Source organism: Nicotiana tabacum, chromosome 2 (genome assembly GCF_000715075.1).
Source record: "Nicotiana tabacum cultivar K326 chromosome 2, ASM71507v2, whole genome shotgun sequence".
NCBI lineage: Eukaryota > Viridiplantae > Streptophyta > Magnoliopsida > Solanales > Solanaceae > Nicotiana > Nicotiana tabacum.
In genome coordinates this window covers 76,479,864-76,492,026 of record NC_134081.1, presented here as the reverse complement: position 1 = coordinate 76,492,026, position 12,163 = coordinate 76,479,864, and the positions used below count along the sequence as shown (strand labels likewise).

Here is a 12,163-nt window from a genome sequence, read left to right as displayed (position 1 = left end):
TTTGGAGCTCCTCTCCTCTGAGGCCGATCACATCCGCTTTTGGAGCCCTTTTAATTTGTGTTATTTGATAAGTCTTTAAAGAATTGTAAATACTAACAATTTTCATAAGTTTCGATATAAGTCCGGAAAAAATAACGATACGGCATCTAAATAAAATTCTTTCATTTGTTAAGCTAACTAAATGAGAATAATATTTATTATTTTAAAAAAATCTTAAATTATATTTTATAACTCAAACAAATTATCTAATAATATGTATGTAATTTTTAAAATTTATGTACATTAATATAGGTACACGCGCGTGTATCGAAGACTAGTAAACATAAAAACATAAAAAGAAACAAGTAAATTAAAAAGAAAAATTATCGAAGAAAACACCCAATGAAACATGATTACACAAATTAATTTTCCGAAGAGATATTTAATGTGCATACTGTAAAAAAAAATCAAATCTTATACTCAACAAATGGGTATTTCAACTTTAAGTTTCGAGAGACGGGAGCTGGGTGTATGGTGGGATGAATCTTTTACTGGAGGATAATCGGGAGAGAGATTACTGAAGATCGGCGAGGGGCGGTTTCCGGAGAAGAAGGTCGGAAGGTTACAGTAAAAGAATATTGGGTAAGGTTAATTATGGTGTGTTTTGTTTTTTTCTTTTTTGTTAAAAATAATCATAGGTGTCAATTTTTCTTGCCAAGTGTCACTAATTGATTTGTTACTTGGACACACCAGCAGCAAGTACCTTTCACGAGAGAGGTTTTTACTGCCAAGTTCAAGTGTACATAGTAAAAGTAGTATAGACAATATAAATTATATTAAAATAATAGGGTAATGAGTAAAAGTAAATTTAAAGGAAAATATACAAGTTGAAATTGATGAAGTTGACCTATTCGAATGGCTTGATTGTCAAATTACAAATGATTAGATTGCATAGCATATGAACCTGCAATTGAACAATTAAATTTAGTAAGGTAGGTAAAATTTATAATGAGTTAAATTTTGATGTTATTAGGGGTAAATATATAATATATTAATATCATATCTATAGTTCTTTATAGATGATATTATTGGTGTATGTTCCAGTGTGTCGTTTTCATTACTCTGTGATGCCAATAACTCTTGGAGCTCATAGGCGAATTCAGGATTTAATTCTTATGGGTTCAATTTTAAAATTTTTAACATTGAACCTATTATATTTTAAAGTTATGGGTTCAGATCTACTATTTTTACAATTTTAATGAATTTTTACATACAAATTTTTAGTTTGCGTCGAAAGTTATGGGTTCAGATGAACCCGTACATAATATACTACATCCGCCTCTGTTGGTGCTAGACATTGAAACCCTTTATAAAAGTGCAGCTTAATATTGACATCAAGAGTTATATCTGATTATTTGCTTCACCGAGTCATAGAAAGAGTTAGAGCTTTCTCCTTATGCGAAAATACTCAGATAGCTAGAAAGCAAGAAAAGAAAGTATGTACACAGCTTCGCCTAACTCTTTTTTCTCCTGTAATACCGACTATTAAAATTTGTGGAAATAATTTGTTAATTTCGCAGCCTTGAAGCTCACCTCTTGCTGTACTTGTCCAACAATCCTAGGTTAGGCAATTCTCTAAAGAAAGTGAATTTTGTTAGACGTTAAAAGAAGTTAAAAGAAATCTACTGATAAGAATATGTTGGTGTGAATTTTCTGTGCATTCTAATGATTGTTTGTACAGGTATAAATACAAGAGAATAAAGAAAATAATAAAATTCTATTTGTACACTTGTCTATTTTCTACTAGCTAATGTGTAACTACCATTCCCTACTATACAACAATAAAATTTTCTTTTATCTAATTACAATACACGTATGAAAGATCTATTTAGAAGATGCAAAATAAGATGCTTGACAGCTGTGTAATCTCTTCTAATATCAATGGCTAGGATTGAATCATTCACTTAATAGATGAACGGTCATGATGCTTGATTTATATATCTTGAATCTCTCAGACACTTCAAGGTCTTCAAAGTCTGACCAAAGTCGATCTTCACCTTTCCTCTCTGCTTCATCTTGTCTTCTTCTTTCAATTTTTGAGTCTTCTGCAAATCAAAATCACCTGGCAAACCATCTAAACTTCCTATGCCAACATCCCCCTCAAGTTGGAGGGTGGAGAAATCACCCCCAACTTGCCCAAAACAGATATGTGAGTAGGGCCAGAAAGGGGTTTTGTGAAAATATCAGCGAGTTGAGAATTTGACGGAACGAACGACAGAGAAATCAAGCCAGCCAGGTATTGTTGCTGCATAAAGTGGCAATCAAGGTCAATATGTTTGGTACACTCATGGAAGACAAAATTTTTGGCGATATGAATCGCCGCTTGACTATCGGAGTGAAGCGGCACCGGAAGCGGCGGAGAGATGGAGAGATCCTATAGGAGGCGTACAAGCCAGGTGATTTCAGCCACCACACGGCGCATGGACCGGTATTCAGCTTCAGCCGATGATAAAGAAACCAAAGACTGTTTCTTTGTCTTCCATGAAACTGGAGATCCTCCCAGAGTGATGACATACCCGCTGATAGAGCGTCGAGAATTGGGTCATCATCCCCAATCAGAATCGCAGAAATCCAATAGTTCAAAAGAGGAACTTGAAGGCAAGAACAAGCCCATACTTGGATATGCGAGCAAATATCGTAAACAACGCAAAGCAGCTTCAAAATGGGGAACGTGGGGAGCCTGCATGTATTGGCTCAAAAGCTGAACAACAAAAGAAAGGTCTGGGCATGTATGGGTGAGATAATTAAGCTTCCCAACAAGTTTGTGGTAAAGAGTGGGGTCAAGAAATAGTTCACCAGTGTCTGCTCGAAGAGACGTGGATGGATCAGGAGGAGAAGCAGCAGGCTTGGAATCTAAACAACCAAACCTCAGACAACAAATCCAAGGTAAACTTTCTTTGGCTTAAATTATTCCATGTGGCTCTCTTATGATTTCCATTCCAAGAAAATAATGCGCCTTACCCAAGTCTTTAATTTTGAATTCAGAATCAAGGAAAACCTTGATCGAAGTTATCTCAAAAGGATCATTCCATGTTAACAGTATGTCGTCAACGTATACAACAATAATAGAAATGTGACCTTCTGAGGATTTGAAGAAAAGAGAGTAGTCATTGAGCGAGTGAGAGTAGCATTTAAAGTTGAGGGCTGCTGTGATCCGGGCATACCATTGCCTAGAGGCTTGCCGCAACCCATATAGGGATTTTCTTAGTTTGCAAACATGGTTAGGAGAGGGAGAAGACATGCTGGGAGGGAACTTCATGTATACTTCCTCTTGTAAATCACTATGCAAAAATGCATTGTTGACATCTAACTGTGAGATGTCCCAACCCTTCTTGACTGCCACTGTGAGAAAGCATCGAATGGTAGTCATCTTCACTACTGGAGAATAAGTCTCAGTGAAGTCTATACCCTCTCTTTGTATGTCACTCCTGATAACCAAACGAGCCTTAAACCTCCCCAATGTCCCATCTTGCTTGTATTTTACTTTGTAAACCCATTTGCAAGGTAGGACTTTTCTGTCTGTAGGTAATTAGACTACTTCCCATGTGTTATTAGATTCCAGGGCTTGAAGTTCCTTGGACATGGCCTCTTGCCAACCCGAGTGCAAGGAAGCTTGAAAATAGGTAGTAGGCTCAGAAATATGAGATACTGAATTTAAGAGAGACTGATTTGAATGAGATAAAGCTGAGAAGGATAAAACAGTTGGAGAAACTGAAGAAGAAAAACAACTAGATGAGACATTAGTTAAGTGAACAAGGTTACACACATAATCATTAAGATAACTTGGCACATGATGATCTCTAAGAGATCTTCTAAGAGTTGGCTGAGCAGGAGAGGGAGAAAGAGGAGAAACAGAAGGGGAAGGGTGAGGTAACATGCAATCTGGTGAAGTGGAGTAATCAGGAAAGGGTATAGGAGAGGACGTGACTGCATGTGGACTTGAAAAGAAATGTGAGGGAATAAGAGTGCTATGAGAATATTGTGGGGAAGAGGGAGATGAAATGGAACTGGACTTGAGAGGAACAGAAATAGGAATAGAGGAAGAAGAGAGATCCTGAGTAGGTAGGGGAGAGGTAACAGAAAAAATGGAAGAGTGTTCTTGGTGCATAAAAGGAAAAATGGTTTCATGGAAAATGACATCTTTAGAAATAAAGTTGTTCTTGGTTTGTAAATTAAGTAATTTGTACCCTTTCTTCCCAAAAGGGTACCCCAGAAAAACATATTTGACTAACCTTGGATCTAATTTGGTTCTATGAACTACCAGAGTTGATGCATAACAAAGGCATCCAAATGGTTTCAAAATTTGATAGGAAGGTGCTTGTCCAAATAAAACCTCATAGGGTGTTCTGTTTTTCAAAATTTTGGTGGGAAATCTATTGATTAGGTAGGTGGTTGTTAACATGCATTATCCCCAATAGATAGTAGCTAAATTGGATTGAAAGAGTAGTGCTCTACAAGTTTCTAGCAAATGTCTGTGTTTTCTCTCAACAACACCATTTTGTTGGGGTGAATAAACACAACCGGTCTGATGTTCTATCCCTTGTGATGCAAAAAATTCAGAATATTGAGGAGTGGAACCAAGTTCTAAAGCATTATCAGTCCTGATTGCTTTTACTTTAGTATGAAATTGTCTATCAGTCATTGCCAAGAAATGTTTGAGTACAAGGAAAGCATTAGACTTAGTGCTTAGAAGAAAAGTCCAAGTCTCTCTACTAAAGTCATCAACTATAGTGAGGAAGTATTTAAAACTATCATGGGTAGGAGTTTTATAAGGTCCCCAAGTGTCAACATGAATAAGGTCAAAAATATGTTTGCTTGTAATTGAACTAGAATGAAAAGGCAACTTGGTTTGCCTAGCTTTAGCACAAATATCACAATGTGGGATATCAAGAGGTAAATCAAAACTCAATATAGATGAAATATTCTTCATATTAGATAAGGGTAAATGACCCAATCTGTAATGCCATAAGGCTACATTAGAAGGAGCATAACTGGAAGAGAAAACATAATTTGTAAACCTAGTGCTAGTGTGCTGATTACATTAAAAAAATGGCAAAATGCCTTGATTTTACTAATAACTCCCCTTCTAGACTTGACTTGATTTAGATTGAAAAGGTAAAGCCCTTGTCTTACTTTACCAAGCACCACTGGCCTCTTCATTGAAGGGGTATGCAATGTAGCACCAAGGGAAGAAAACATTAGGATAGAGCGAAATTGAACACACAATTTATGAACTGACAATAAATTGTAATTGAAACAAAGGACAAACAGGACATTCTGAAGAATGAAATTAGGTAATAAGGTAACACAACCTGACTGAAAAACTAAGACTCTATGAGAGTTAGGCAAACCAACATAAATGGGTTTAGGCATGTCTTTCACATTAAAGAGGAGACATAGATTTGATGTCATGTGCTCAGAGGCGCCTGAGTCTAATATCCAAGAAATAGAATTAACAAAAACACTGATGTAGGATTTAGAGGGGTAAGCAGAAGGATATATACCAGCATAGTTGGCAGAAACTGTGTCCTCTGGAACCTGTTCACCCTGATTTCCAATCTTCACATATTGGAGTAATTGATAAAGACTATGGTACTGATCTTGAGTCATAGGTTTTTCCCCTGAATTTTCTGACTGAAATCCGTTCTCTTCTGCAGGCAAAACAACATTGCTCTTAGCACCTAGACTGAACTTCCTTGGCTTGGTGAATTTGAAGTCTGCCGAAAAACCTTTCAGCCTATAGCAAGTCTCAATGGTATGATTTTGCTTTTTGCAGTAATTGCAAAACTGGGCAGACTTCTTTTCATCTGAATAGTACCTTTTCTCTGAGCTGAATCTTTGAACTCCAAACTGTTTTGCTGCCAGGAAAGCTCCTTCTCCAGGATGCTGAGTTATGTGCACCTCTCTTTGTTTTTCATCCCTGATGAGCAAAGAGTAAGCATGGTTGATTGAAGGCAAAGGAGAAAGCATGACCAGGCTGCTTCTGGCAGCTGAATAGGCATAATTCAGTCCCATAAGGAACTGAATTAGTCTTCCATATTGTTGAGAGTTGAAACTCTTAGTCTTTCCTCCACAACTGCATTCACAAGTGCAGTGTTGACAAGTATCCAAGCTATCGAGCTCATCCCAAAGTCTTTTGAGTTTGGTGTAGTAAGTAGGAATGTCCATGTTGCCTTGCACTGTTTGACTGTTTTCCTTTTACAGATGATAGAGTTGTGGCCCATTGGTCTATCCAAATCTTTCTTCCAACTCAATCCAGATCTGCCTAGTTGTTGTGGAATAGAGAACACTTTCTGCGATGTCCTTAGAAAGAGTATTCAATAACCAAGAAATCACCATTTCTTTGTACTTAGACCAAGATTTGAAGGTATCTGAAGAGATCTTAGGCTGAGCAAAGGATCCATCTATAAATCCCACCTTGTTCTTAGCAGACAAGGCTATGAGGATTCCTCTGCGCCATCCTCCATATCCCTTGCCATCGAAAACTGAGTCCACCAAGAGCATATCCGGCGAGTCTGAGGCATGGAGCTAAAAGAGGTGAGAAGAGTCTGGGATCAAGCTCCCAGACACACCAGATGCAACAACATCTGTTACCTTAGGAGTGGCAGATTGAACATCAGTAGGTTCTCCCATTGTAAATTAGTTTTGAGCAGAAAAGAGAAGCTAAAGAAAAATGAAGAACAAAGATGTAGAGTGAAAATTTGAGAGATGGATCGTGCCTCTAGGGCTCTGATACCATGTTAGACGTTAAAAGAAATCTACTGATAAGATTATGTTGGTGTGAATTTTCTGTGTATTCCAATGATTGTTTGTACATGTATAAATACAAGAGAATAAAGAAAATAATGAAATCCTATTTGTACACTTGTCTATTTTCTACTAGCTAATATGTAACCACCATTCCCTGCTATACAACAATAAAATTTTCTTTTATCTAATTACAATACACGTATGAAAAATCTATGTAGAAGATGCAAAATAAGATGATTGACAACTGTGTAATCTCTTCTAATATCAATGGCTAGGATTGAATCAATCAATTAATAGATGAACGGTCATGATGCTTGATTTATATATCTTGAATCTTTCAGACACTTCAAGGTCTGACCAAAGTCGATCTTCACCTTTCCTCTCTGCTTCATCTTGTCTTCTTCTTTCAGTTTTTGAGTCTTCTGCAAATAAAAATTACTTGGTAAACCATCTAAAATTCCTATGCCAAAATTTTTTGTGCCATATCATGGGGTATTCAACCAATCTTGAGGTGCTAGTTTATGAAAAACGAAATAGTGCAGAATAAGTAAAAATAATGCATAAGAAAAAAAATGTACCAGCATAAAAATTATAGGAATCACAAAACTAAAAAAGATAAAGAATGGACAAATCTCAAAAATTGAATAAGGAAATTTATCTCGACAAGTGGGAGAAAAAAGACGAAGATTAAATCAAATAATACAAACTTAAAAAACAATAAGGAAGTTTAGCTTACCCTTTCCCTTTTATATTTGTTTGTCGTGAGGTGACTCCCATATTTTCTGGCAGCAACCTTGAAGAATTGAAGAAGAAAGGATAGATTGGAAGATTATGGTTAACTGAAGCGCAATGATAGATGGTAATGGTAGTCATGGTTGCACTTAAAAATTAGAGGTCATCTAATAATAGTAGTTAAACGTACGTTATAATTGGTCTTTAGTAATATGGAGGTGCTAGTGAGGAGTACGAATGGAATGATAAGTTCATGCATGTGAGCTTTTACAATTAAGAATATGGAAGGTTAGCTAGTACTAACTTATATTTTATTATACAAAAATAGAGAAACAAATACAAGAACATTAGAAAAAGATAAATATATAACATATAGACTATAAATAAATATTATCACGGCCCAATTTCACCTATAGGCCGTGATGGATCTCAACATCGCCGTTAGGCAAGTCGACAGTAAACTAGCCATGTGTTTATTCTTTTTAACAATTTCGAAATAGTGGATTCTTATTTGTTAATTAAGTAAGAGGTGAAAATTTAATATAAATAAAGTGTAAACTAATATAAGAACAAGTGTGATGAAGTAAATACTCACAAGCCATCAAATGTCAACTAGCACAATTTCAAGACCTAGTGTCACAAGTGTATGAGCTACTAGTAGAATATACAAAAATTCTAAACTACTGTCTGAAATAGAGTAGACAGAAAGTAATGCAAAATAGAGACTTCGGGGCTGCCGAACGGACTCAGAAGAGTAGCTCACCACTAGGCCTCGGGGTATCGGGGGTGCGCGCCGGTAAGAGTGCTAGATGCACCTGCCTCAGATCCTGCACGATTAGTGCAGAAGTGTAGCGTGAGTACTTAAACAACATGTACCCAGTAAGTATCCAGTCTAACCTCGAAGAAGTAGTGACGAGGGGTCGACATCGACACTTACTATGGGCTAACAATAAAATACAGGAATGCTAAACAGACATAGGGTATATGAATAATAATATTGGCACAATGACAATAATGATTAAATGATTCTTCAACAAATAGTAAATTTCAAGAGTCCTCTATTGGCACATACTAATTCCAAGTAAGTTCCGAACAAATAAATAAATTATAATTTCCCACTTCATGAAAATAATATCAAGTATGTTCAGTCTTCAAACATTCACATGCACTATTTATGCTGAGGTCGTACGGCCTGATACATAATAATGTGTACACTGCCGAGGGTCGAGCGGCACGAACCATAGATGCATCTATTATACTGCAGAGACGTTTGGCCCGCTCCACAATAAGAGAGATTATTTTATGAACATCCGGTTTAAAGATATTATAAGGCTAATACACAAAGAAGCACAATCTCTATTAACGATCAAGTAACCCGCCAAAACTCAGATAAGTGAAATTCGGTCTTTACAAATCCTTAACAAGTTTCAATATAATTTAAGCACTTTAATTAACAAATAGGGTGAAAACATCATAAGTATTTTATGATTTGGGTCCTAAACTACCCGGACTTAAGCATAATTAGTAGCTACGCATGGACTCACGTCACCTCGTGCGTACGTAACCCCCACAATTAGAATCAAATAGAAATTTAAATCACCTATGGTGTAAATTTTCTCTTACAAGATTAGGCAAGAGACTTACCTCAGCTCAAAGATCACTTTCCGGCCACAAATTCACTATAAAGACCCAACTTGGTGTCGAACAATCCGAAGCTAGCCCAATATTATATAAAATAATCAATATACGCTCAAAAGTTAATAATTTAGCTATTAGAGTAATTACCCAACCCAAATTGGAAGATTCTTAAAATTCACCCACGGGCCCGGATTCTAGAAATATTTGAAGAAAATTATTACCCATAATCTCACGAACTCAAATATATAGTTTTCACCCAATTCCATAACCATTTTCGTGGTTAAATCCCATTTTTATCATAACCTAAAATTTTCAACTAAACCCACAATTTTCTACACTTTATATGCTAAGAATATACCTAAAATACATGTATTAAACTCATCTCATATAGAAATTACTTACCTCAAAGGGCTGGGTGAAAACCACTCTTCTAAGAGCTCCAAAATCACCTAAGGGGTGTAAAAAATGAGCTAAAATTGCCTAAGTCCCAACATAAAAGGACCTCACTGCCTTCAGCGATTCCGCTTTTGCGGATCTTGGGTCACACCTGTGACACCGCTTCTGCGGAAGACACCCAACCCAGGTTTGGGTGCACCTACGGAAAGGGCACCGCACCTGTGAGCCCTCTTTTGCGGCTCGCCCCTCGCACCTGCAGCCTTCCCCGCTTTTGCGATCAATTTCTTCGCACCTTCACATTCGCAGGTGCGGATCCTATTTCGCTTATGTGATCACTAGCCAGCCCACGCCTGGCCGCTTCTGCGGAAATTATCACGCTTCTGCGTGCTTGCACCTACGACAGGTTCTTCGCATGTGCGATTGCACCAGAACCCTGTTGCTTCAGCCTCTCTTCCAAGTCCAAACGAGTTTCGCGCATCGCCTGAATGGCATCCGAGGCCCCCGAGGCCTCGTCCAAACATACCAACAAGTTCTAAATTATAAATCGGACTCGCTCGAACCCTCGGAACACGTGAAATAACATCAAAACTAAGGATTACACTCCAAATCAAATCAAATCAACTTATGAACTTCAAGTTCTTCCAACTCACTCCGAATGCGCCGAACCATACTTAAACTACTCAGAATGACACATAATTTTGTGTGCAAGTTTTAAATCACCATACTAAGCTATTATCAGGCTCAAAATCCCAAATAGACCTCGATATCACCAAAACCTACTTCAAACCAAATTTAAAGAACTTGAAAAACCTTCAATGTGCCAATCTTCAATATTAAGCGCCGAAACATTCCCGGGTCATCCAAAACCCGATCCTAACATACGCCCAAGTCCAAAACCATCATACGAACCTATTGGGACCGTTAAATCCCAGTTACGAGGTCGTTTACTAAAAATATTGACCCAAGCCAAACTTAACTCTTTTAAGCTAATAATAAGGAACTAAGTGTTCTGATTTTAACCCGAACTCTTCCAAACCCGAATTAACCATCCCCGCAAGTCATAAAATAGTAAAAACACATATGGGGAGTCTTATTTAGGGGAACAGGGTTCTAGAAGGAAAAATAACTGGTCGAGTCGTTACATTCTCTACCTCTTAAACAAACGTTTGTCCTCAAACCGGTCTAGAATATTTCATAGAGTGCTGAATAAGTGTTGATATCTGCTTCGTATGTCCTCCTCGGTCTCCCAAGTCGCCTCCTCGACTGGTTGACCCCTCCAATGAACCTTTACCGCAGAAATCCTCTTGGATCACAACTGGCGAACCTACCTGTCAATAATGGCAACTGACTCCTCCTCGTAACCCAGGCTCTCATCTAGCTGAATTGTGTTGTAGTCTAACACATGCGACCTGTTGGCATGATACTTCCGGAGCATAGACATGTGGAAGACCGGATGAACTCCCGATAGATGGGGAGGCAAAGCAAGCTCATAAGAAACCTCCCCAACGCGCCTCAACACCTCAAATGGACCTATAAACCTTGGGCTCAACTTACCCTTCTTCCCGAACCTCATGATTCACTTCATAGGCGAGACTTTCAAGATAACCTTCTCATCCACCATAAATGATAAATCATCCGCCTTCTGATTCGCGTAACTCTTCTGTCTGGACTGTGATGTGTGTCCTGAATCAACTTTACCTTTTTCAAGGCATCTTTTACCAAATCGGTACCATAAAACTTAGCCTCGCCGGGCTAAAACCATCTAATGGGCGAACGACAGCACCGACCATATAAATCCTCAAATGGAGCCATCTCGATGCTGGACTGATAACTGTTGTTGTAAGCAAACTCGGCCAAAGGCAAGAATCAATCCCACTGCCCTCCAAAGTCAATCATAAATGCTCTGAGCTTATCCTCCAAGATCTGAACTGTCCATTCCAACTGCCCGGCGGTTTGCAGATAAAAGGATGTGTTGAGCTCTACCCGAGTCCCCAACTCACTTTGTACTGCCCTCCAGAAATGCAAAGTAAACTGAGGGCCTCTATCTGATATGATGGAAACAAGCACACCATGCAACCAAAAAATCTCCCGAATGTAAATCTGGGCCAATCTCTCTAAAGAATACGTGGTCACAACCGGAATGAAGTGTGCTGACTTGGTCAACCTGTCAACAATGACCCACACTGCATAAAACTTCCTCAAGGTCTGAGGCAACCCAACTACGAAGTCCATAGTGATGAGCTCCCATTTCCAATCAGGTATAACCATCTGCTGGAGTAGGCCACCTGGCCTCTGATGCTCATACTTAACCTACTGGCAATTTTGGCACCTCGCTACATACTCAATTATGCCCTTCTTCATCCGCCGCCACCAATAATGCTTCCTCAGGTCGCGATACATCTTCGTAGCACCTGGATGAATAGAATACCGAGAACTGTGTGCCTTCTTTAGAATCTTTTCCCTCAATCCATCCACATTAGGAACACACAGACGACCCTGGAGTCGTAGAACACCATATCCACTGATAGTAACCTCCTTGGAACCACCCTGTAGTACCGTCTCTCTGAGAACCAATAAGTGCGGATCGTCGTACTGGCGAGCCTTGATC

At 38.4% G+C, this 12,163-nt stretch overlaps 1 long non-coding RNA gene across 1 annotated transcript; it reads left to right on the top strand.

Moving 5' to 3' along the window:
* Nucleotides 1-407: 407 nt before the first annotated feature.
* On the top strand, nt 408-6,903 carry LOC142171590 (uncharacterized). Its single transcript, XR_012701341.1, has 2 exons — nt 408-2,925; nt 6,244-6,903. It is a non-coding gene; the product is annotated as an uncharacterized LOC142171590 (long non-coding RNA).
* Nucleotides 6,904-12,163: the final 5,260 nt, after the last annotated feature.